This window comes from Odontesthes bonariensis, chromosome 3 (genome assembly GCF_027942865.1).
Source record: "Odontesthes bonariensis isolate fOdoBon6 chromosome 3, fOdoBon6.hap1, whole genome shotgun sequence".
In the NCBI taxonomy this organism is placed as follows: Eukaryota; Metazoa; Chordata; class Actinopteri; order Atheriniformes; family Atherinopsidae; genus Odontesthes; species Odontesthes bonariensis.
The window spans coordinates 44,704,458-44,730,090 of record NC_134508.1 but is presented as its reverse complement, the minus strand read 5'-3'; the positions used below and the strand labels follow the sequence as shown (position 1 = coordinate 44,730,090).

At 45.9% G+C, this 25,633-nt stretch overlaps 1 protein-coding gene across 13 annotated transcripts in view; it reads right to left on the bottom strand.

Annotated features, from left to right (window-relative positions):
* The window catches only part of nfasca (neurofascin homolog (chicken) a), a 225,406-nt gene that overhangs the window by 148,401 nt on the left and 51,372 nt on the right, over positions 1-25,633 (bottom strand). The window contains exon 1 of one of the 13 annotated variants that reach the window (XM_075461904.1): positions 15,606-15,843. The exons of the other annotated variants lie outside the window; for them this stretch is intronic. The gene's annotated coding sequence lies outside the window, so the exon portion shown is untranslated. Of the gene's footprint in view, positions 1-15,605; positions 15,844-25,633 lie in introns of those variants that run through there. 13 annotated transcript variants of the gene reach the window in all.

Below are 25,633 nucleotides of genomic sequence, written 5' to 3'. Positions count from 1 at the left end.
GGCAGCTGATGGAGCAACGTGTGCTCCTCAGAGGAGGATAAAACATTTTATCCCGCAAAATAATGGTACTAAACACAACAACAATCCAACAGACGTTCCTTTAGTCGTTTAAAATGGTTTATGTACTGAGCCTCATTCTACGTGATAAATCTGAGCTTGTACTGTACTGTACTGTAGCAGTAGAATAGCTATAGTCAAACAAATCAATGAAGTTCATCCAGTATGTGTTTAGGCTATACATTATACCCCACTCTCTACAGCATGACATATACCGTGTTCAACATCTGGGAGAGAAATGTTGAACTAGGTTAAGTGCATTGCCAAAGGCCACAGCAGTGGCGTGTCCTACTTGAGGGTGATGTGCATGTGGGAGAGGCTGCAGCGCTGCACAGCAGACCCTGGTTGTCATCCTCTTTGGGAGCAGCTCTGTCTTCAGAGGCCTCACCCAACAAACCAACATCACAAAATGACAAAGATCTGAATAATGACGTTTTGGTTCACAATGACAAGAAAGAAACTTTCCTTTTTCCCATGTATCCTGATCCCACTGTACGTGTTTCTGAATCTGATCTAAAGCACCACAGTTGGGATGATGTTGATGCTCTCCATCACACACAGACCAGGGCCGCTCTCTTTGGGCAGTTTTCGGCAGCCTTGTGGCACATGACCTTTGCAGCTCGGGCACTTTGATGTTCCTAACCTCCTGACCTCTCAACCCACTTCATTACTGCATCCAAGATTGTTTTGTCATGAACATTTTGAATGTATTGTAATTACTCAGAAAAGAGAGGAATGAATTCAATAAATCAATCATTGAAATCTAGACAAAGTATTCTACACACATAATCTTTACAACCAATGGAGAGTTTGAATATTTGGATTAGATGCTGCTCTGAAAACAAATCCATTTATATTTGTATTTATATCTCCACAGCATCCTGGCAGGACAGAGGAGCAGCCCCACTGGGGGAATACTAAAGTATTTTTTCTATTCTAAGATATGAGGTTACACACTGCAGGCCTATGTGAGAAATGAACCCTCCTTTCTTGACAAAGCTCCAATCGGACCCTTTATGGAGGCAGAGCAGAGACTAAACCAAACAGTGTCAGATTTCAAACCTAGCCCTCTGCACTGAGCCCAACCTCCAGGGAAGGTAAGATGGAGGAAATGAGGATGAAGATGAGGGGGAGTGGGGTGAATGTGTGGTTGCTAGGCAATACGCGTGTGTTTCTGGATGTCATGCTTGGCAGGAGCCGTGGCTCCATGTTGCAGGATGACCTAGTTTTAATCAAAGCAAGAGTAGGGGTGAACAGGAAACAGAGAGTGCAAGAGAAATGTGGACATAAATCTGGAATATGGACAGTTTCACTGGTTTTATTTTTAAAAACAGAAGAAAAGATCACGAGGGGAAGATTGATGAACAAAGACAGTTCAACTGAGGAGGGAGAGATGAAAAGGAAGCAACAGCAGAGAGGACAGGCTGTTAAAGGGAAAGAGGACACAAAGTTGATCGACTTGATGTGTGTGTGTGTGTGTGTGTGTGTGTGTGTGTGTGTGTGTGTGTGTGTGTGTGTGTGTGTGTGTGTGTGTGTGTGTGTGTGTGTCTCACCTTCAGGGGAAGCACCCTACAGCTCAACCACAGATTAATTGATCCCAGAGTTCTCGCAGTGATGTGTCCACTCAGCTCCTTTTATGAGACTTTTTAATAAATGATGAGGGACCGTTTGAACGACCTGGGCTTACAGCGCCATCACAAATGGACTGAGGCTGATACTGTTTTGTTATCTTCATCAGAACCAGTGCGATGAATATTCAGAATGGGCCTAGTGTTGCTCACAGACTGCAGGAAACTGCCAGGCTGCACGGGGAGGCAGAGGAGGCCTCAGTGTAAGCTGAAATGAGCAGGTTTTAGGGAGGTTATAGAGGTGCCACAGGGAGGGTGTGAGGTCATAATGCATTCTAGTATGATTTTCTTCAGCTTCCTGAGACCTCCTTAAATCTTTGTGATCACAACTTGTTCCTGAACAATGGATGTATGGTGGTGGAGGTGAGCGTGCATGCGTAGGTCTGTCCAATACCTATGATCACCCCAGCCATCTTTCACTCTTTCCTCTTCTCCACTGTTTTCTTGCTCCTGTCAATCAATCCATCAATTCCATCTACCTACTGTCACAATGTCAACTTACTATGGCACCTCAATAGCACATGTGAATCTTACTCTGTGCTTCTCTTCTAATCCTCCATCACTTTCACAGCATCCCTCTTCCCTTCTTCCCTTCTCCTTTTTCAGCTTCCTTATTTTGCCCAATGACAGAACTGTGGCTGCCAGGACTCCTTAGCAACAGCCCCACAAAGCGAAGGATGGATGAAGGGGGTTGGGTTGAAACAAAGGCCGTGGGGGGGGGGCATGAAGACGAGGCGGAGAAGGAAGTGATTGGGGAGACCGAACCCAGTGGGAGCATGAGGTTAGAGCTCTGTTTGCCATTATCAAGCCTTGCACCTGGTGTGTGTGGGTGTGTTGTTTGCGCTGTGTTTCAGTGAAGAAAAAGCTGAATTCAAAGAATTGCACATATAATCCAGCACACATCAGCTAAAAGTCTCCTCATAAGGCATCCTGCTCCTGGCCATACAATCTGTAGATCACAATAGGATTTCTACAGTTGTATTTCAATTTCTCCCTGTTTTCAACTTCTTCTGAATATATAAAAACAAAATTCCTCTCAAGATAAATCTAGGGTTTGCACTTTCTAACACAGGGAAATAATTCAATCGTTTTCCTTTACAAAAGAGACAAAAAGGAAAGACTGAGCTGAATATTGTCTGTGACTGATAAGAACCAACCACCATCACATGAACACTCAGCAGAAATTCATTCAAATCTCACAGTTCAAGTTGCTCAAGACAATATAAGTAATACAACCATAAGTAAGTAGTTAGTTTACTTATAGTTTGCATTTCTTAATGAGGAGATAACTTCTCCCAAGCTCCTCCCTTTGACTGACCTCTGAACTGACAAACTATTGTTGTTTGAAATGAATGAAAAAAAGTACACTGCCTTAACCAGCGTTATATTAGAATATCAATACTACTCAAAGCAACCAGTTACCTTAGCTTCTCATCCCCAGAGCAAAGCTCTGGACCAAAGCTCATTAAGACCACGAAGGCCTTGTATATTTCAGCACGACAAAGTTAAAGCACATCCTGCATCTAATCCAGCAGCACGGCTCGGTAGTAGAAGAGTCCGGCTGCTGGACCGAGCTGCCTGCAGTCCAGAGCTGAAAACATTTCAAACACACCAAAGAAGAGCCAGGACTCCTCCGTCAGACAGGAACGGGACAACATTCCTCTGCCAGAGGTCCAGCTGCTGGGCTCCTCAGTTCCAGATGTTTACAGATGTTGTTAAAGAAGGGGATGCTACACAGTGGGAAACATGGAGCTGTCCTAACTTCCCTGAGACGTGTTGCTGCCATCAGATTCAAGATGAGCCCATATTTTTCATGAAACAGAAAAATGTCTCCATTTTTTACATCAGACATGTTTTCTATGTTGACATGTGAGTAAAATGTTGGTTTATGAGATTTGGAAATCATCATATTCTGTTTGTAAACATTTTGAATGGCGCCCATAAGTCAGGTTGTATGAAAGAAACAGCAAAGCTTAAAATATCCACCGAGAAACAAAAAGAACTAGAAAATAATCTCAAATGAAGTAAATGAAATGGACAATTTCATTGATGTTTTAAATTGAAATGAAACGTGTGTGTGTGATTCCTGAGTGTCACACTAAGGTCGTGTGTAGGGCCTCCTTTATGTCAGCAGAGCTTTCTTGGAGCTTCTCCATGCATTAAATGTCACATTCACTTGTCCTGTGTGGAGAGTTTCTTCTTCATTTCTCTGTTGTGTCTTTCTGCTTCTGCATGAAGTCACACCAGACACCTGTGTGTGTGTGTGTGTGTGTGTGTGTGTGTGTGTGTGTGTGTGTGTGTGTATGTGTGTGTGTGTGTCCGTGTGTGTGTGTGTGTGTGTGTGTGTGTGTGTGCTTGCATGGGCTCATCTGCCTGAGGAAAACATGTCAATTAAAGTAATTCAGCTAGACCGAGCAGGCTAGCATGTACACATGCACACAGTTTTTTCTGCCATAATTATACCATTACCAAATTTCATTTACTCAGTCCTTCCCTCTGCAGTCCTTCTCTTGTCTTTCCTCTTACACGTACAGCTCGTAGAATTACATTAGGTCCATTATCCTCAGTGTGTCCAGCTACAGGGACAGAGTGAACAGAACACTCCCTGTTCTCTGCCTCTTCCTCTAGTCATTCATTAAATTGGATGATATTACATCTACCCCTCATCTCTCTCTCATCATTTCCAACTGAAGGTCCAAATGGCCTGAGATAAGGCTGAGATATTTTCTTATCGTCATTAAGAACTCTTTTTATTACACCTAACTGATCCCCTTTCTAATCACCTTTTTTTCTCATGAATAGATAATGTGCAGAGTATCTAAATTTGTACATGAAGAAGCATGTGTCCTCTTTGTTTCAGCCCCTCTCAGTATCATGTGACCCCCCACCCCCCCACCCCACCCCCACCCTCTCCCCCTGCCTCTGGCACCATGCTGTTAAAATGACTGGCATGTCAGTGTGTGAGTGTGTGTGTGGCTGATGATTGCTCCGGTGAAGTGGTTGAAAGGTGTGACAAAGTGTGCCTTTGTACCAATGTTAGGTACATGCATGTGTGTGTGTGTGTGTGTGTGTGTGTGTGTGTGTGTGTGTGTGTGTGTATTAGGCAGGATGGAGCTTGGTGCCTCACTGAGTGCATGTTATTGAAATATCAGGTGTTTCCTCTTCCCTGCTGTGTGTGTGTGTGTGTGTGTGTGTGTGTGTGTGTGTGTGTGTGTGTGTGTGTGTGTGATAAAATAGTTAAGAGTTTGAGATTGTTGAGAAATCTAAAAACCACTTTGGGAATAACAGATCAAACGCACTCAGAGCTCAGTCTTCCCCAAGAGAAGGGGAAGGCGTCTGGTTCTCAGGAAAAAATGAGGCTTAAATCAGAGACATTAAATTCTGCTGTAAGTGACATCACAAGCCATCCTAAAACAGACATTATTCTGCTGAAGCAAAAAGGTTTTCTCAGTTTTCTTAAACTGAGGAGCACCATAAAGGTTTTATTACTTCACACAAAAAAGAAAATACCATTTTTAAAGTATGCAGAGGGTAATTCTATGTCCAGGTCCCATGGCATGAAATTTTCACTTTTTAAGGTTGTTTAACATTAATATGAGTTCCTCTAGCCTGCCTGCGGTCCCCCAATGGCTAAAAATGACAATAGACCTAAACCATGCACTGGAAATTATTCTCCGCCTTTGGTAATGTGACCATGCAGATGGCCTGATCGGGAAAGCCGCCACTTATGACGTGGAGGTTGTTTCCACCCAGAGCCAATAAACTGCCTTTCCCCGCCCACAGCTCTTTGGCCAGCTCATTGCGCTGTATATCGATGTAAAAAATCTGTTTAGAGCTCCTGCATCAGAACCTCTAAAGAGCCAGTGGACGGATTTTGTTTTTTTCTGGGAAAGTGACGACAGAACCGAAGAGATTTGTGTATGTGTGCGCCAAATATTTCACCGACGAATGTTTCCAGAACTTGGGCCAATACAGAGCCCAAGGGAGAGCCCAGACACCCTGCGGAGGAAACTCATTTCAGCCGCTTGTATTCGCGATCTCGTTCTCTCGGTCACTACCCACAGCTCGTGACCATAGGTGAGGGTAGGAACATAGATTGACCGGTAAATCGAGAGCTTCGCCTTCTGGCTCAGCTCCTTCTTCACCACGATGAGCCGGTGCAGAGCCGCATCACTGCAGACGCCGCACCGATCCGTCTGTCAATCTCCTGCTCCATTCGTCCCTCACTTGGGGAAGGATCTCATTCCCGAGTAAGTCATTTAACGCTCTATTATTGTGTGGCTTTCCTGTATGTACAGTATAGTTACATAGCTTGTTACCACAGGAAAGGGTTTGTATCGTTAGCAGCTAACATTAGCTAACGGTTAGCTATGCAGCTAATAGCATCTGCAAGCTCTTATCTCTGCCAACTGGGCTGTTGGAGGTGTTTGCATGCCCATGAGATGGTTAGCTCGCTCATTTTAGACCAAAACCCCCTACTTCAAGCTTCCTGAAGAAGAATGAATCCGCAAATTCAGTGCATCAGGATAAAGATTCATTCATGGTTCCAGAGTCAAAACGGTCAGTCTGTCTGTGTCGTTAGCTCTGCAGCTAATAGCTCGGTCATGTAACGGTAAATAGCATGAGGTATGCGAGTGGACACCTCATTTACTGTAACGCGAGTGTTGTGTACTTATTTGTTGTTTTGATAGCCGTCCTGCTGTTGGTGTTATGGCGCGCACGATATCTGCCTTTCCCCTGATTGAAATGACTCGCGCTATGTGCATCTTTGCAAACCAGAGCAATCAGCTGAGAAATCCTCACTCCTGCTTTCCCCTTCACGCACGCCTTTTTTGCTGTGTCTTGTGTAGCTTGATGTTTGACTGTGTTAGGAGAGTTGTTCAGTAACTAGTTCGTCATATTGTCAAAGTAAGCTCATATCAACAGGTTTCGCTAGTTTTACGGCATAAGGCTGCCGTGCCATCTACGTGCCATAGCGATTCACAAAACATTTGCACAAGGTACCACGGGCGTAAGTAAGGCCACACCCCCACTAAACAGCTCATTCTGAGGATCCTAAGGAAAGCTCATTTTTGGGACTGGCTGTAATTCTGCACCAAGGCAGAATTTTGGGGAAAAAAACTCAGATACAGTATTAGAGGACCACTAAAGCCTATAAAAATATATAAAAGCCTCCATTTATTTTCATGCCATAGGATCTTTAAATCTAAAATATATTTCTAGGTTAATTCAATATACTGTTTAATATGAGCAGACAAACATTTTAAGTTTGAGGCGTTCAGGTTTGAACTCCTGATCTGATACAAAAAATCTGTGGAAGTGGAAGATTTCTTTGACTTATTCCGTCCGACAGAGAGCACTTCAGACACAAGTACACTTCACAACACTGCAAAATGATCTCAGGATGCACACTAAGCTGACCTATGTCTGTGCTTTACACCTGCTTTCCTCTCTCAGACCTGCTTTAAACTCAAACTGTATTCACTTTAAAGAGAGAAATATTCCGTTGGATGAAAAGTAAAGACTCATAGTTTGATTGATCAAATGTTGACATTCTGCTGTGGCTAAGGCCCAGAAGGATGGTAAGAACATGGTCAGACAAATCAACTGAAATTAACATGACAGTAGACACTGGCCTTTCTACGATAAGATTAAAAGAGTAACAATGAGCCAAAGAAAAATAAACAAAGGGAATCAAATAGTGACACCTGAGGCAAATCAAACATCTGAGGAGCTCAACATGAGGCCTACATGTGCACGGACAAACTGTTTTATCCTCTGCCTTTTCAAGCATTTTGCTTCAAGTGATGGGGTAAAAGAATACTAAACCACCATTAGCATTAGCATCAGTTAAAAGAACAATTTCACGACTGAGTGGCACAGCAGCCAATGGCAAGCTGAGCCTCAAGTCTGAACCAGTCACTGAGTGGAAAATTCTCTGCAACAAGTCACCCCAGAACAGATTATTACACTCAGTTTAGTGGATGTCTCTCAGCCTTGGCCAATACCATCCATCCATCCATCCATTATCTTCCGCTTGTCCGGGGGTCGGGTCGCGGGGGCAGCAGCTTGAGCAGAGAGACCCAGACGTCCCTGTCCCCGGCCACTTCCTCCAGCTCTTCTGGGGGGACCCCGAGGCGTTCCCAGGCCAGCCGAGAAACATAGTCTCTCCAACGTATCCTGGGTCTTCCCCGGGGCCTCCTCCCAGTGGGACGGGCCCAGAACACCTCACCAGGGAGGCGTCCAGGAGGCATCCTAACCAGATGCCCGAGCCACCTCATCTGACTCCTCTCGATGCGGAGGAGCAGCGGTTCTACTCCGAGCCCCTCCCGGATGACCGAGCTTCTCACCCTATCTCTAAGGGAGAGCCCAGACACCCTGCGGAGGAAACTCATTTCGGCCGCTTGTATTCGATCTCGTTCTTTCGGTCACTACCCACAGCTCGTGACCATAGGTGAGGGTAGGAACATAGGCTGACCGGTAAATCTGGCTCAGCTCCTTATTCACCACGACGGGCCGGTGCAGAGCCCGCATCACTGCAGACGCTGCACCGATCCGTCTGTCAATCTCCTGCTCCATTCGTCCCTCACTCGTGAACAAGAGATACTTGAACTCCTCCACTTGGGGAAGGATCTCATTCCCGACCCGGAGAGGGAATTCCACCCTTTTCCAGCTGAGGACCATGGTCTCGGATTTGGAGGCGCTGATTCTCATCCCAGCCGCTTCACACTCGGCTGCGAACCGCTCCAGTGAGAGCTGAAGGTCACGGCCCGACGACGCCAACAGAACCGCATCGTCTGCAAAAAGCAGAGACCCGATTCTGAGGTCGCCAAACCGGACCCCCTCAACGCCCTGGCTGCACCTAGAAATTCTGTCCATAAGAATTATGAACAGAATCGGTGACAAAGGGCAGCCCTGACGGAGTCCAACCCTCACAGGAAACATGTCCGACTTACTGCCGGCAATGCGGACCAAACTCTGACACCGGTAATACAGAGACCGAACAGCCCATATCAAGGAGTCCGGCACTCCATACTCCCGGAGCACCCCCCACAAGAGTCCCCGAGGGACACGGTCGAACGCCTTCTCCAAGTCCACAAAACACATGTAGACCAGTTGGGCGAACTCCCATCACCCTCCAGGATCCTGCCGAGGGTATAGAGCTGGTCCACTGTTGCACGGCCAGGACGAAAACCACACTGCACCTCCTGAATCCGAGATTCGACTATCCGGCGGATCCTCCTCTCCAGTACCCCCGAATAGACCTTACCAGGGAGGCTGAGGAGCGTGATCCCCCTATAGTTGGAACACACCCTCCGGTCCCCCTTTTTAAAGAGGGGGACCACCACCCTGATCTGCCAGTCCAGAGGCACTGCCCCCGATGTCCACGCGATGCTGCAGAGGCGTGTCAACCAAGACAGCCCCACAACATCCAGAACCTTGAGGAACTCAGGACGGACCTCATCCACCCCCGGGGCCTTGCCACCGAGGAGTTTTTTGACCACCTCGGCAACCTCAGCCCCAGAAATGGGAGGCCCCATGTCCGAGCTCCCCAACTCTGCTTCCTCATCGGAAGGCGTGTCGGTAGGATTGAGGAGGCCCTCGAAGTATTCCCCCCACCGACTCACGACGTCCCTAGTTGAAGTCAGCAGAGCCCCGCCCTCACCATACACGGTGTTGACGGTGCACCGCTTTCCCCCCCTGAGCCGCCGGATGGTGGACCAGAATCTCCTCGAGGCCGTCCGGAAGTCATTCTCCATGGCCTCCCCGAACTCCTCCCAAGCCCGAGTTTTTGCCTCAGCAACCGCCGAGGCTGCGTTCCGCTTGGCCTGTCGGTACCCATCAGCTGCTTCCAGAGTCCCACTGGCCAAAAAGGCCCGATAGGACTCCTTCTTCAGCTTACGGCTTCCCTCACCACTGGGGTCCACCAGCGGGTTCGGGGATTTCCGCCTCGACAGGCACCGACCACACGGTACGGCCACAGCTCCGGTCGGCCGCCTCAACAATGGAGGCAAGGAACATGGCCTATTCGGGCTCAATGTCCCCCACCTCCCCCGGGACATGGTTGAAGCTCTGCCGGAGGTGGGAGTTGAAACTCCTCCTTACAGGGGATTCCGCCAGCCGTTCCCAACAGACCCTCACAATACATTTGGGCCTGGCAGGTCTGACCGGCTTCCTCCCCCACCAGCGGAGCCAACTCACCACCAGGTGGTGATCAGTTGACAGCTCCGCCCCTCTCTTCACCCGAGTGTCCAGGACATACGGCCGCAAGTCCGACGATACGACCACAAAGTCGATCATCGAGCTGCGGCCTAGGGTGTCCTGGTGCCAAGTGCACATATGGACACCCTTATGCCTGAACATGGTGTTCGTTATGGACAGTCCATGACGAGCACAGAAGTCCAACAACAAAACACCACTCTAATTCAGATCGGGGGGGCCGTTCCTCCCAATCACTCCCCTCCAGGTCTCACTGTCATTGCCCACGTGAGCATTGAAGTCCCCCAGCAGGACGAGGAAGTCTCCCGGGGGAGCACTCTCTAGTGCCTCATCCAGGGACTCCAAAAAGGGTGGGTACTCTGAACTGCCGTTCGGTGCATAAGCACAAACAACAGTCAGGACCCGTCCCCCCACCCTAAGGCGGAGGGAGGCTACCCTCTCGTCTACCGGGGTGAACCCCAATGTACAGGCACACAGCCGGGGGGCAATAAGTATGCCCACACCTGCTCTACGCCTCTCACCGTGGGCAACTCCAGAGTGGAAGAGAGTCCAACCCCTCTCGAGGAGGCTGGTTCCGGAGCCCAAGCCATGCGTCGAGGTGAGTCTGACTATATCTAGCCGGAACCACTCAGCCTCGCGCACCAGCTCAGGCTTCTTCCCCAGCATAGAGGTGACGTTCAACGTCCCAAGAGCCAGCTTCAGTAGCCGAGGATCAGACCGCCAAGGTCCCCGCCTTCGGCTGCCGCCCAGCTCACACTGCACCCGACCCCCATGGCCCCTCCCACGGGTGGTGAGCCTGTCGGAAGGGGGACCCGTGTCGTTTCTTCGGGCTGTCCCCGACCGAGCCCCACGGGCACAGATCCGGCCACCAGGCACTCGCCGGCGGGCCCCACCCCTGGGCCTGGCTCCAGGGGGAGGCCCCGGTGACCCGCGTCCGGGCAAGGGAACACGGTGTCCATTTTCTTTAATCATCATAGGAGTTCTTGTGAGCTGTTCTTTGTCTGGTTCCTCATCTAGGATCTGTTTGCCATGGGTGACCCTACCAGGGGCTTAAAGCCCCAGACAACATAGCTCCCAGACTCATTGGGGCACGCAAACCCCCCCACCACGGTAAGGTGACAGCTCAATAGTAGCAGTTAGCCCTAGTAGCGCAGTCTCACCAGAAATTGAAAAATAGGAGTGTTTGTCCAGTATGTAGTAGTTTCCCAGTATTAAACTCTGCAGTCACTTTTAACATCTAAACCAAACCCTGTATGTTAATTGTACTACTAACCATGTACCTTTAACTCCCAACCTTCAACCATCGGTGGATTGCCACCAAGTTTAAAAGTATCTAACTGTAGAAATACAGCAAAAGTAGAAAAGTGAAATTAATGTGGAAGATTGTATGGGATGGCATTTCAACCAGCCATCGCTTGATTGAAGGGCAAATGTCACAAGCAGCCGGACAGGAGCTGGTTGTTGGCCAAGTAGCAGTTTTTTTTTTCTCAGCATTTGTATTTGGGTGTTTTACTTTGATAACATGTCTGACACGTGCTTCAAATCACACTCTCAAACTCTGGGTGTCGTCCTTGACATCTTGTCCTCTCATTTCATACCCATATCAATAACATTACCCGGTCAGCCTATTACCGTCTCCGTCCATCCCTCACTCCCAGCTCCACTGCCATCCTGGTACACACTCTGGTCACTTCCTGCCTGGATTATTGCAACTCCCTGCTCTTTGGTCTCCCCCACAAGTCCATCCATGAGCTCCAATTGGTCCAGAACTCTGCCGCCCGTATCATCACCAGGATTCTATCCATCAATCACATTACACCTGCTCTCCAACAGCTTCACTGGCTTCCGGTCAAATTTCGCCTGGTCTTTAAAATTCTGCTCCATACCTTCAAGGCCATCCATAACCTTTCTCCCCCATACCTCTTTGACCTCCTCCACATCAACACCCCAACGGACACTTAGATCAACCTCTTCTATCAGCCTCATTGTCCACCATGGGGCCCAGAGCCTTCAGCCGCTCTGCCCCCCATCTCTGGAACCCCCCCCAGCATCAGGTACATTGACTCATTCTCCTTTCAAATCCCATCTGAAAACCCACCTTTTTAAACAGGCCTACTCCCTCTAACTCTCTTTACTCTTAGTGATTTGAATTATTTTGAATTATTTTTGTTGGTTTTCTTGTAAGGTGACCTTACTAAAACCTTATTATTAAAACACAGACACACACCGACAGACAGAAAGGCAGATTAAACAGCTGTCATGTGGGCATTACAGAGGTATTTCCACCTGCCATCAGCTGTAATGTAGCACACTTAATTCAATCCATGGAAACAAAACAATGATCTGACTGAACAAATAAAATGAATACACAGTATTCACAGGTGTGTTTTATTAATCTATTGGTTGTATCCATCCATTTTATATACCTGCTTTATCCAATTCAGGGTCATTGGGGAGCTGGAGACCATCCTAGCTGCCATTGGATGAGACGGGGGGCACCCTGGACACTCAGTTTACCCGTCCATCACAGAGACACACAACCAGGTACACCCACACTCACTCCAATTTAGAAAAAGCATTTGATTAAATAAAAAATATTATGATAAACTCCAATGAATGACAAAAGATTCATAGTTAGCGTGTAAATATGACTGAAGTTCTGCAACATCGCATTCATTTCTGAGCATTTCTTACACATTTGTCACCTTTCTTGTGTGGGGCAACACATCAGATTTCACATATTTCTCCTTTCAGCTAAAAACAAATTAAATTAAATTAAAAGAAAGAAAGAATTAATAAACATAATTGGCATCAACAAGATTGAAATTATTTCCATAAACGGCAACCCCCCCATCAGCAGCAGATGCCTCTAATCTTCTGTTTTTACATGTTAGATGGGAGATGATCACTAAAAAATAATCTTGTGCTGAGGGGAACACGAAGCTTTTGAGTCGGACAAAATATTTCATGACAGGAACTATGTTTCTGCTGCGTGCAGTCTTTTGTCTTCTTTACATATTCTGCTGAGGAGGGTTTATCTGGTGCGTGTGTGCTGTATACGCACACACACACACACACACACACACACACACTGAGTGACACTGAGGAGCAGCAGACCTGGCATTACTGACAGAAACATCCCAGAGTCAACTTCCAAATGATCGGAGAAGATGCATTTTAACAGCAGGTGGGAACAGGATCTAGGAGCAAGTGGCAGAAGAAAATATACACTGATCATGTGATATCTAACTGTACTGACCGTGTTTTGATGAGTTCTAGTTTGCTGATCCTTATTTATATGACGGTAACATAATCCAACTGCAGCACACAAGCACAAAATGGAACTAAAAGACAAAGTTCATCATTTGTATGGAACATGAAACAGAGACAATCTGACCTCTGCCTTCTTACATTTGTATTCTATTCTCAGTTAAAAAAAGCTAAAGATCTGGGGTAATATTTTTCCTCACAACTTAAATAAATCCTACCTTTTTCCTCTGCGTCCCATCAGAATCATGATAGACAACAGATTCCAGGCCTTGAGCGCTGCTGTTTCATAGGCAGATCACAGAGTGACAATTTGTTCTCATCTCTTCCCTTTGGCCATGTTGAGAGGGGGTGGAGTGAATCAGGGTGGTGGAGGTCTGGGGGAGGGGGCGGGGGGTGAGGGTGAGACCTCTCTCTACCAAATATTTGTAATGAAAGGCCCGTCATTATCCATTACTGTTTCTCTCTCTTTCTGTTTTCTGGGTGCATGAACCTCTTCTCCACAAAGCTTCCGAACAAAGGACGGACTGTATCCATGAATGTGTCTGTGAGTGCGTGCATCTAGTTCTCGGCCAGTCCCACACTGCTTCTGCATCCCACAACAAACACACCACCACATCCACCTGACCATTAAAACAACGTTAGAAATGTAGGAATGGGTCATCCCCCCACTCACATAGGCAACACAGGAGAAACACTCCCAAAATACGCTGGAAAAAATCAAAGTCTTACCAAGTATATTTGTCTCATTTCTAGTCAAAATATCTCATTACACTTAATATAAGACACAACTGCCTAACAAGTTCTATTTCAGCCAGATATAGGGACTTGTTTGAAGACAATACATCTGGAATATCTTGTTAAATGAAAAAGTCGGATTTCATATGAAACTAGCTTTTTTTTTTATATTTGAAGAGGTTTTTAAGCTAATTTCAAGATCACTTTTATCTCAAAAGTGCCAAATATCACATCTTATTTCAAGAAATCTTGACAAGCCGATTTTCACAAGTTCCATCGGCAGATTTTTTTGCTTATTTCAAGCAAAAACGTCTTGTATTTGTTGTTTTTCTACTCATTTTTGGAGGGGCATTTTTTCCAGTGTAAACATCTGAGTGAGCCCACACACACACACACACACACACACGTGGGTGGCTGTCCATATCAGGACAGTGTGGACAGCCTTACCCAAAGCCTAACTGTAACCTTAACCAGTATCAGTCCCTGCTTAATGCTAACCTTTATCTAACTTCACCTTAATCCCAACTCCAAACAGGACCCCAGAAGGGTGTTCTACCGCATTAAGATGGGCTTTGGTCCATAAGAACCTTCTGCTACTGGTCTGATTACACCAGAAAAGGTCCTGGTGAGTCAAAAACAAGAACATAGACATACAGACACACCAGGTGTAGAAAGTGTGGTTATTCTCAGACTAAGAGGTAAATAGATCAGCTGAATCATCAAAGGTCAGAGTAATCCATGGTACACAGTTCTGTTCGAGCTGACAGCAGGGAGCACACATTCATACAACCAAGGGTATTTTTTAGGCCTTTCTAAACAAAGTAAGAAGGCTTTGAATAACTGAAACCCAGAGCATAAAGAGCAGATATTTAATCCTGTTTCACATTTAAACAGTGTTGGAGAAATCTTCTGAGCAGCTGGCACTTTATTCCAAGTGAGAAATCTGGGCATCACATCCATGTGTATGATTTAGTCTCCTTTCCATCAACTTTCCATACATCATTGTAACAGCAAACATGTGTTACATGTACAGATCACTGATGCAAGCTGAGCTGCCAGCAGCCATTTCTCACCATAATTTTGATGACTAAGGTGGTGAGTGGGTCCAAACACACACAGGAAGGGAAGAGCCCAGACACACAGAGAGACCAAAATGGAGATGGACGGGCAGCTTAAGGAGGAATCATAGCCAATAATAATGTGGACACTAGATTAAATATCTGTTTTACCAGTCAGCTGTGGCAGCCAGACTGATCAGTGTGTGTGCAGCCTGGCAGTGCAGACAGCTGTACAGAGGCTGATTAAAACCACCAGGGTGGAGACATTTAAAGAAAGACAACACATTTCACAGCTGTTGTTATTCAAAGAAATATTCTAAATAATAGAACATGAAATTCTATCTGAAAAAGACTGAGAGCTGCAGAGCACAAACTCAACCATCTACAAAAGCACAATCCTGTTAGTGTTACTGTGGATGGTTACAGACTATCTGTCCAACCTGTGCTGCACGGCTGCCTTCATCGCAGCTTTCCCATGCTTTCAAAGGGAATTTTCTACAGATTCTTTGCTTGACAGGACTGCCAGACTTCATCACTGTACAGAAAATAAAATTGGGTTAGGGTTGGGGTTAGCTGAGCAACGTAGTTTATTTTGCCCACACAAACACTCGTGTAGTAAATGCACTCGTATCAGTACCTCTGTCAGTGCAGCTCTGGTTTCAAAGCATACAGCAGTGCTGGGTGGCTGTGTTGTAAATCCATCTCCATCAATCCATCAGCATCCAGTAAAAAGACTGGAGCCTGTCAGTCAAATCCAACGCAGACATGAAAAAATGAAAGAAAAGTCTACAATCTGCCCAACTCTCTCTTTACTCTCCTTTAATCTCTCTATCCCTTTCTTTGGGCTCACACTCGATCTCAGCCCATACACTCTCACACACTCCCACACTGATTCTCCATCTGTCACCGCCTCCTCTCCTTCATCCCTCCCACCTCATACATTATTCATGAGCCTCAGATATACACACACGCTCCAGTGCTGTCAAACACACTCAAACCCACAAAAGCATGCATAAAAGTCTCTCACACACACACACACACACACACACACACACGTCATATACCATGAAACCCACTTCACCAACGTGTGTACGCTGTTTTTTTTTGCATGAATGATTCTAAATATGTTTGCTTATATGTGTCTTGACACATCTTGAACATTCAACCATTAAGATAAAAACTTGTTTTTATTGATTTCACATCTATGGATGGAGCTGCTTTGGGTTTCGTGTTCTTTTTAGTTTTCTGTCGGTTTGTCCTCTGAACAGAAAATATCAGGCTAATATTTTATATAATATTTCAAAAGAATTAGCTAACTAGCTAGCTTAGTTGAGTATTCTCAGTGTCTTCTTTCCATCTTTCAGTTTTCGTAATTTCTCGTTCAATGTCTTACGTTGCTGGTAATTCCTGCTCCCTTCAGAGTGGAGGAGACGGCAGGCTGAGCGCCCCAAAGTGTTCGAGCAAACTTGAAAAGGAATGATGACAAAGCAGTGGTTTCCAACACACAGATGAAAAGTCTCTTCTTAACATCAAGTTCTGCACAAACCTATAAATGACCCATTAACCTGAGCCAAGCATGTGGAAGCAGGGAAACATGTAAAAGATGCAGGGCAGTGGGATGCACTCTACCGAGCATGAAGACAATTCACACGCCAAACACATGAAGGTCACAGAGAAGACAGGGTTGAGCGTGCATGAGTGCGCAGCAACATCTCTCTCTCTCTTTTTCACACACACAGAGCTGTCCATGCATGCAGTGTGGCTGAGGAAGCCCCCTCAGCTGGGGCTAATCTGACTTTTCTCATGGATGAGACGTAGCGAAAAGTAACACCACTCAAAAAACAAGACTGTTTCCAAGTCTGCGAAAAGGACCCGGGTGGTGTGCTGTTTTTCAAAAATTCTCCAGTATACATCCGACCAGTCTACGTTGCATACTGTATCCCATAATGCATTGCGCTGCAGCGGTCTCAAAACAGAAAAAAGCCAAATAGTTCCCACATTGATGCTGCTGGAAACTGAAAACAAATGAGACTTAAGGCTGATTTATGGTCGCCAACGGAGAGCTACGGAGAGAGACCCTCCCGGAGACGCTCTCCATCTCTTGCGTGCGTCGGCCAACATATCTATCTATCCGTCGATGAGACGGAGACTCGAGACCGCAAGGGTTGTGATTGGTCGGCTAACAACATAATTTCCGGAATCACTTTTCCGGTTTAGCTCCTTCCTCTCAGAACAACAACACCGCCATTTTTGAAAGAGTTTACTGTGTGCCGGTCAACATTTGGTCAAAATTATTTGCATTTCAATATCAACAAGCTCCAACTCCAACAACAGTCTTTCTCTCTCGGTCGCCATCGTTCACTGTGAGGAGTGGAACGGAGCCGGAAGGTGAACAACCAATCAACCACTTTCACCATAGACATCGCCAGATTGGGTCATTTAACTTAGCGACGCCTACTGATCGGGAGGTGAACTGCCTTGCGTATCCGACAGCCCGACGGAGAACGGAGACGAATTGACGGATAGCGACGGAGAAGCATGCTGAGGCCTCGAGACAACCTGGCTCAGGACCTAAAGGGTTGTGACAAGACATGTGTAGTCGTTCCTTAAAGTACAGTTCTATGTTTCTATTTGTGTAGTGTTTCCCACTCCAACTTTGTCCAGGCAGGAGATCACTGTACAGCATGTCATACCAGAACGGACCTTCTTCTTTTTAAATCATTTATCATGATTGTTGTTGGATCTCTCAGGACCTGAAGTGGGAGACCAACACAGTCACTACCATCAAAAAGGCCCAGCAGAGGTTGTACTTCCTGCGGCAGCTCAGGAAGCTCAACCTACCTAAGGAGCTGCTGATCCAGTTTTACACCGCCATTGTTCAGTCTGTTCTCTGTTCATCCATCACCGTTTGGTTCGGATCAACCACCAAACAGGAAAAAAACAGACTGCAACGGACAATAAGGTCTGCAGAGAAGATTATTGGTGTCAGCCTGCCCTCCATCCAGGACCTGTACCTGTCCAGAGTCAGGAAACGGGCAGGTAACATCTCTGCAGACCCATCACACCCAGGACACAAACTGTTTAAACGTATGTGACGTAGATTAAGCGTAATCGATAATGTCCCTGTTGATCATCTGTCCATCATCGTATAAAGCCCGCCCTGGCAATCTGATTGGGTCGACTGTCGCAATGTCGAGCATAGAGATTTCCCCAACTGAGCAGAGCCATACCGAACTTCCCGATCAAAAATTTTATGGGCAGGGCTAAGTTCGGCTGGCACCCAGGCTACTCTACTCCACCACCTGTGACACAAAATCAGGAACATCTTGTCTCAGAGTGATGCAGAAAAACTGCTCCATGCATTTGTTACTTCAGGATTGGACTGCTGTAATTCTTTATTATTGGGCTGTCCCACATATTCTCTGAAAAGCCTCCAGCTGATCCAAAATGCTGCAGCCAGAGTTCTGATGAGAACTAACAGGAGAGATCATATTTCTCCAGTTTTAGCTTCTCTTCATTGGCTCCCTGTGTCATGCCCATGGGGTTTTCCCCATGTTTTTAGTTTTAGGTTTAGGTTTTAGGTTGTCATGTCTTGGTTTTTGAGTTCATGTCTTATATTTAGTTTGCCATTGTCTTCCCCCCAGTTCACTATTTAGTTCCCAGGCTCCCCTGTCTGTTTGTGAAATTTTTCCTGATTTTCACCCCTCATGCCATGACGCCTCGTACCCAAGTTAAGTGGTTTTCATTATCATGCCAAGTCTTTTGTTTCCTTTAGTCATTTTGAGAATCAGCACCTCCAAATCTGAGACCATGGTCCTCGGCCGGAAAAGGGTGGAATGCCCTCTCCGGGTCGGGAATGAGATCCTTCCCCAAGTGTAGGAGTTGAAGTATCTCGGGGTCCTGTTCACGAGTGAGGGACGAATGGAACAGGAGATTGACAGACGGATCGGTGCGGCGTCTGCAGTGATGCGGGCTCTGCACCGGCCCGTCGTGGTGAAGAAGGAGCTGAGCCAGAAGGCCAAGCTCTCGATTTACCGGTCAATCAATGTTCCTACCCTCACCTATGGTCACGAGCTGTGGGTAGTGACCGAAAGAACGAGATCGCGAATACAAGCGGCCGAAATGAGTTTCCTCCGCAGGGTGTCTGGGCTCTCCCTTAGAGATAGGGTGAGAAGCTCGGTCATCCGGGAGGGGCTCGGAGTAGAACCGCTGCTCCTCCGCATCGAGAGGAGTCAGATGAGGTGGCTCGGGCATCTGGTTAGGATGCCTCCTGGACGCCTCCCTGGTGAGGTGTTCCGGGCCCGTCCCACTGGGAAGAGGCCCCGGGGAAGACCCAGGACACGTTGGAGAGACTATGTTTCTCGGCTGGCCTGGGAACGCCTCGCGGTCCCCCCAGAAGAGCTGGAGGAAGTGGCCGGGGACAGGGACGTCTGGGTCTCTCTGCTCAAGCTGCTGCCCCCGCGACCCGATCCCCGGACAAGTGGAAGATAATGGATGGATGGATGTTCATGTTTTTTGTCATCCGGCCTTTTGTTTAACTTTGTTTTTGTGAATAAAACCCCGTCGTTTTTGCCTTACACCTCTGAGTCCGCAGCCGTGTCCTACCAACCCATCCCGTTGTGACACCCTGTTAAACTCAGAATAGAATTTAAGATTCTTCTCCTCACATATAAAGCTCTTAATGACCGAGCTCCATCATATCTTAAAGATCTCATTGTAAGATATTTTCCTAACAGAGCACTTTGCTCTCAGACTGCAGGTTTACTTGAGGTTCCCAGAGTTTCTAAGGAGAATGGGAGGCAGAGCCTTCAGTTATCAGGCCCCTCTCTGTGGAACCAGCTGCCAGTTTGGGAGGCAGAGCCTTCAGTCATCAGGCCCCTCTCTGTGGGACCAGCTGCCAGTTTGGGAGGCAGAGCCTTCAGTTATCAGGCCCCTCTCTGTGGAACCAGCTGCCAGTTTGGGAGGCAGAGCCTTCAGTTATCAGGCCCCTCTCTGTGGAACCAGCTGCCAGTTTGGGAGGCAGAGCCTTCAGTTATCAGGCCCCTCTCTGTGGAACCAGCTTGGACTAATTTCGAATTTAATGAATTGGAAGTGGAATATGATTGTATTAAAATCAATTGGACTGTATCTTTGAAATGCCTTAGGATGACATTTGTTGGGATTTAGTAGCCTAGAAATCTAGACGCCCCTAGCGACCGCAAATTGAATTTGCTCCCGGGCTAGTCTAGTCACTTGTGGTCATTTTGCGAGGCTGAAAATCGAAACTTAATCGGACCAATCAAATTGTGAGGAGCGGGGTCGGAGGCCGGGCTACGTAGTGACGACAGAGGTGCTATGTTTCAGTGTGTAGTTCCAGAGAGAGGTAAACAAGGGCTGCGCCCAGCGAACAGTCTTTCGATTTGGCTTTGGCAGCGACTCTAGAAGATTTAAATTTACATTTTTCTTTGCGAGACGAACAGATAACTGCACTTAAGTTTTTCTTGAAAAAAAAGGACGTTTTTGGAGTTTTGCTCACCGGGTACCGTAAAAGTTTAATTTACCAGCTTGCTCCGTTGGTGGGACGACGCTCTGATTGGTTGTTGCGCCATCCTATTGCGTGGCGTTGAGTGCAGAGGCAACTTAACAGACAACCGTTTATCCCACCCACACTGCTATCCAGCGTCACTAGACCCCTGTACAGCTTTTTGCTGTAGGGGTCTGGCTTGCTAGGCTAGGGATTTAGTGCTATGTAAATGAAATTGAATTGAAATTTGATCTAATTAAAAACTCCCTCATCCAGCAGTGGACTCTGTCTCCTCCCCTCATTTTCTGCCTGCCTCCGAATTAAAGTATTAAAGCTCCACTTTGAAACATTTTTGGGGAATCTATTGGTAGAAATACATGTAAGAACAGGAACTGTTGTGTTTCATAACCGGAGAATGAGTGTTTTTACATTTGCCTCCTCGCCCTTCCACCATGTCGCTACAGTAGCTCAGAAGGGACAAATCAAATTCTGACTTTAAAGCCAACCTTTCACACCACAGCAGGACTTCTGCAGGACGTTGAGTCGAAACAAATATAAGTGTTTACACACGGCGTCTTCACGGTGCTTTGTGAACCATTTCTGGATTAAACTGAATCTATCTCAGTTAATTGTTAGGATCTGTGGGTTTAATGTTCTCTGCTCCTACGTTCCACAGGCTTCCTGAGAGGCTGACTCATCAGACTCACCGGAGACTGTGTTGATTCCCTCCTGCTTAGCAGCCTGGCTCTGCTCTCCATGCAGTGTTGTATAGACAACCTAGTTTTTGTCTCGTGTGGTGTTAACTTTTTTTCAGTAACCTTGTTGTTCTCTCTGTTCCTAGGGGCTGTCTATACCTGATGGGGCTTTTTGGATTTCCCTCTGTTGAACAACTTCTGAACTGGATCTGTCTGTGCGTCTCTGTGTGGAGCGCAAACCAGCCAGCATTCAGTTTTTAGTCACTCACCTGTTTTCAAGCCACTCTGAGCCACCGACACCACCGGAATGTGTACATCTAAGCCCACAAGGAAAACTCTGTAGAAATCCTTCTGTCTCAATTCTTGGACAAATATCTGTTCTCACCTGGAAAACTCACCTGTGGGCTTCCTCTCTGTAGACCTCTCCTTGTTCCACACCTCAGCTTGTTGGAGCCTGAGCCTGCACATTTGCTTTGTAAATAAACCTTTTTCCACCAGCCTTTGAGTTTGTCTTTGCTTAGGGGTCCTGCCATCTTCAACAATCTCTAACCTAACTCATGTAATCAGTGCTAGAACTGACTATACTGCACTTCTATCCAAGAAACAAACCCATAATAAACTAATTCTGAAATCATTATACAAAGTTTTTGTAAGAAAACTACATTTTAATCTGGAGTGAACTTCTTGACAAGGAAAGACAGTCAGTGGGAGATGGGATATGAAAGAGGTCTGTGGGGTATGTAAGAGAAACCAGAACACACAGACTAAACTCTCCGTGAATCTGTGCCTCAGTAGGCCTCAAGTCAGTTTACAGGAGGCAGGTGTGTGTGGGTGTGTGTGTGTCTGTAAGCTTGACCTACTGGCCTTAGTTGTTTTTTTTCAACTACATTCTGTCTTGTAGCCAAACCCCCAAACAATCAATAACCCCCCACAGAGCCAATACCGCAAGCTATGACATGCAAATGAGCTTTGCATATAATTAAAAGTATGTCCTGACAACAATAGAATAACCTGAGCCTCCTTCTGTTTTTCTTAAGCCATGTGTCAAGATGTTCACACACGCGCACACACGTACAAAGAGAGTGTGCACAAACAAAAGCTAAGACACAGCAGCTCGTGCCCAGATGGACTCCAGTCCGTTGTACTCTGCAACAGACAAACAAGTGCACTGGAGTTCCCTTCATGTGCAGAGACACGCACACACACACACACACGCACGCACACACACACACACACACACACACACACACGCACACACACACACACACACACACACACACACACACACACGCACACACACACACACACACACACACACACACACACACACACACACGCACACACACACGCACACACACACACACACACACACACACACGCACACACACACACACACACACACACACACACACGCACACACACACACAGTGGAAACTTTATGCATCCTGTAATTGTCTGAGATAAAGTTTGCAGCTTGGAGTTTACATTGTGACACTAGAATGTCAAATGGAACAAACAGCAGCTAACAGTCAGTGGAAATAATAAAACAGGTCTGCATAGAAAGATGTACATCACGTGAATATTTATACTTAAATCACTCTGCGGCTTACAAGGTGCAGTGGTAATTGAAGCCCTGTTGATCTTTTGGTTGAACATGTATTTATGGGAGTTTCCCTCTCAGAACACAAAGGATGGGGAGGGGGATTTCTAAACAATTCATCCAGAGTAATTCTAAAACTGCTCAGTATGCTGCTAACGCATCATTATTTACAACAAAAAAACAGGCCATGTCAGCTTTTGTGCTTGATGTGGTTGTTACTGCAGGAAGGTGGTTCGGGTGTTGGACTCATTTGAGTTTATGTGAGAGTTTCCTTATCATTGCAGTTTAGCTCCATGCTGGGCTGTAATGACTCTTCTTCACTCTTCTGTGCGCTCTGATCCTGAACCATGAAAAAACAATATGAAGTTAAACTGACATGTGACCACACATTTGGAGGAGGAGCTTATTTAGCAAAGCAGACCTGATAAACTGTAGTTTTTCGACAGTTCACCTGAGCAGGTAATCGGGTTGTGCTCATACGAACTGTGTTGGTAGGGAACTACAGGCTTCTGACACTTTTAAGACTGATTCATGCTGCTCCAGCAGACTGTTTGGTCCTCACTTCCATGAGCTGCTGGTGTCTGTGTTTGTGTGTCGATCAGAACAGATTTAAGTCCTGGCCTGCAGAACTCTGGTCACAAATCATAAATAAAACAGGTGTTATTTGTGAGCACACATTAAGTTCCCGGCTCAGTAAATCTGCACCCGACACCAAAGTGATGAAGCTAAAGGTTTTTACACATCTCATCTGTGTAGATAAAGGTTAAGAGTGAACTTTCAAACTTCAAAGCTCTCAGTTTTGTGTGTTGGACTACATATTTGATAAAGTAAGCTTGCTGGTATTTATTTGGACGATGATTCATTCTGTCATTGGTGTAATCAAACCCCAGAAACACATGAGACCTGTAACCGACTTCTACGTTCTACATCATACAGGTCTACATGTCACACAAGAATTATACTGGAACTCAAAGTGAAGAGCTAAACAAGAATGAACGAGTGATGAACAAAGCAGACAGGAAAGAAGAAATGAGGACAACTTCAAAGCCAGACAATAGCTGGACTCGTTCCACTGTATGTCGGGGGAGGGGGGACCGTATTAATTAACTTGTTGACCTCCACACACACACACACACACACACACACATGGGCACTGGACTGTCTGTAGGGTGCAGATCACCCAGGGCACTGAGAGTTAGGTTTTTTCTAATCCAAACGCAGCAAAACTCAGAGTTCTCACACACCTGAATGCAAAACTAACACTCCTGTGTTGCTCTGTACAGGGTCACGTCGTGCGTTGTTATTCCCAAAACATGGCTAAAATTCTGTTACTTCCCATTCTTATACAAAAATTTCTGTGTCTGTGTGTTTGTCAGCTGACAATCTTTGCCAAGTGGCTTCACTGTGTGGGCTGCTATCAATGAGGCTTTGTCCGGTAAAGGAGGATCAAGCCAAACAGAGTGGAGGAGCAACAGACTGTAACTATTGTACAGATTGTGTCCAACTCCTCTCAGAAAACACAGCAGAATCCCAACAGCCACAGACACAAACGTTACAGAACAGAATGATGGTCAATACAATAATATTCCCGGCTGAACATTAGAGCTAAACCATGCAAAATAAGTGACGGGATTACCAAAGTCTTGCAGAAAATGACTTTTGAATCCCAGAATATTATAGGAAATCATTGTCTTTTTAATCCTAAAAATATAACTTTGACTTCAGAGGTTATTCTTTTCTTCAGTGTAAACTCATTCTTCTCTGAATTCATCATGTAAGCACTGTATGTATATCTTCAGTTATTTGTCAGCAGGTTGTCAGTTTATTGCAACTTGTATGAATAGTACATCTGAGAATGACTTTTTTTCAGATGATGTACTTAAGACAGTAAAATAATTATTAAAAAGCTTCTTTCAGGTTTTCCAGAGGTTCTTCTTTTGGGAGTATAATTTGAAGCCATGATTCAATAAATTGCATTTGGCATGAACACAGCTTTAGCTTTGCTTTGTTTGTTTTAGTTTGCTGAACACGTGCTGAATAGGCCACTATGTCCCGGTTATAATCTATCATTCAAACATGAAAAGAAACATGGATATTCTAGATATGACTAAACACATCAATATTCTTCTGTAAGGAGTTTGTTAAAGGCATAAACTCAAATTCTAAGCTAAAGAAAGTGCAAGTTAGAGACTGCAACAGTAACACAAAAAAGCTGGAAATCATTGAGAATCGTTGTTTGTTTCCTAATGGTTACATTCTACCGCACCAACAAATATGTCCACACGTTAGCACACTTCCACACAACTTTCATGGATTTAATGTGACTGCAGACCAGAGGGAGGAGACAGCCATTTACATTGACCCTCAGCAAACCATTACTGCAACCTTTAAGTGTATCCATTCAACAAGAAAAGCACAGGCCGAGGACGGAGTCTCCAGAGATAGATACCTCAGCACACACTTATAGTGGGCCAGAAGAGAAAATTGAGAGGGATTACTCTCTTTGAGTTCTTATTTAAAGTATATCTTGCTGAGTATGCCTTTATCTTATTCCTTTTGATCCATCAGAAAGAGTTGACCAGATTACAGTTATGGATTTCTGATGTCTACATGTTAGAATTGAGTCATGATATGCAGTTTTTGGTGTGTTTTGAGAGAGTAAGTGGTCACATAGAACAGATGCATGGTCATACATGAACAACACCCCTCATCAGTATCAGGTATCTCACCAATTCAGCTGTTTGAAAATTTACAAGACAGAAATATAAAGGGAGAGAGCAGGGAAGACTGTTCAGGGACAACGACATTCATGTTGACCAGAAACTGGAAATCCTGTGTTATCAATTTTACTTTCACCAACAAGCAGC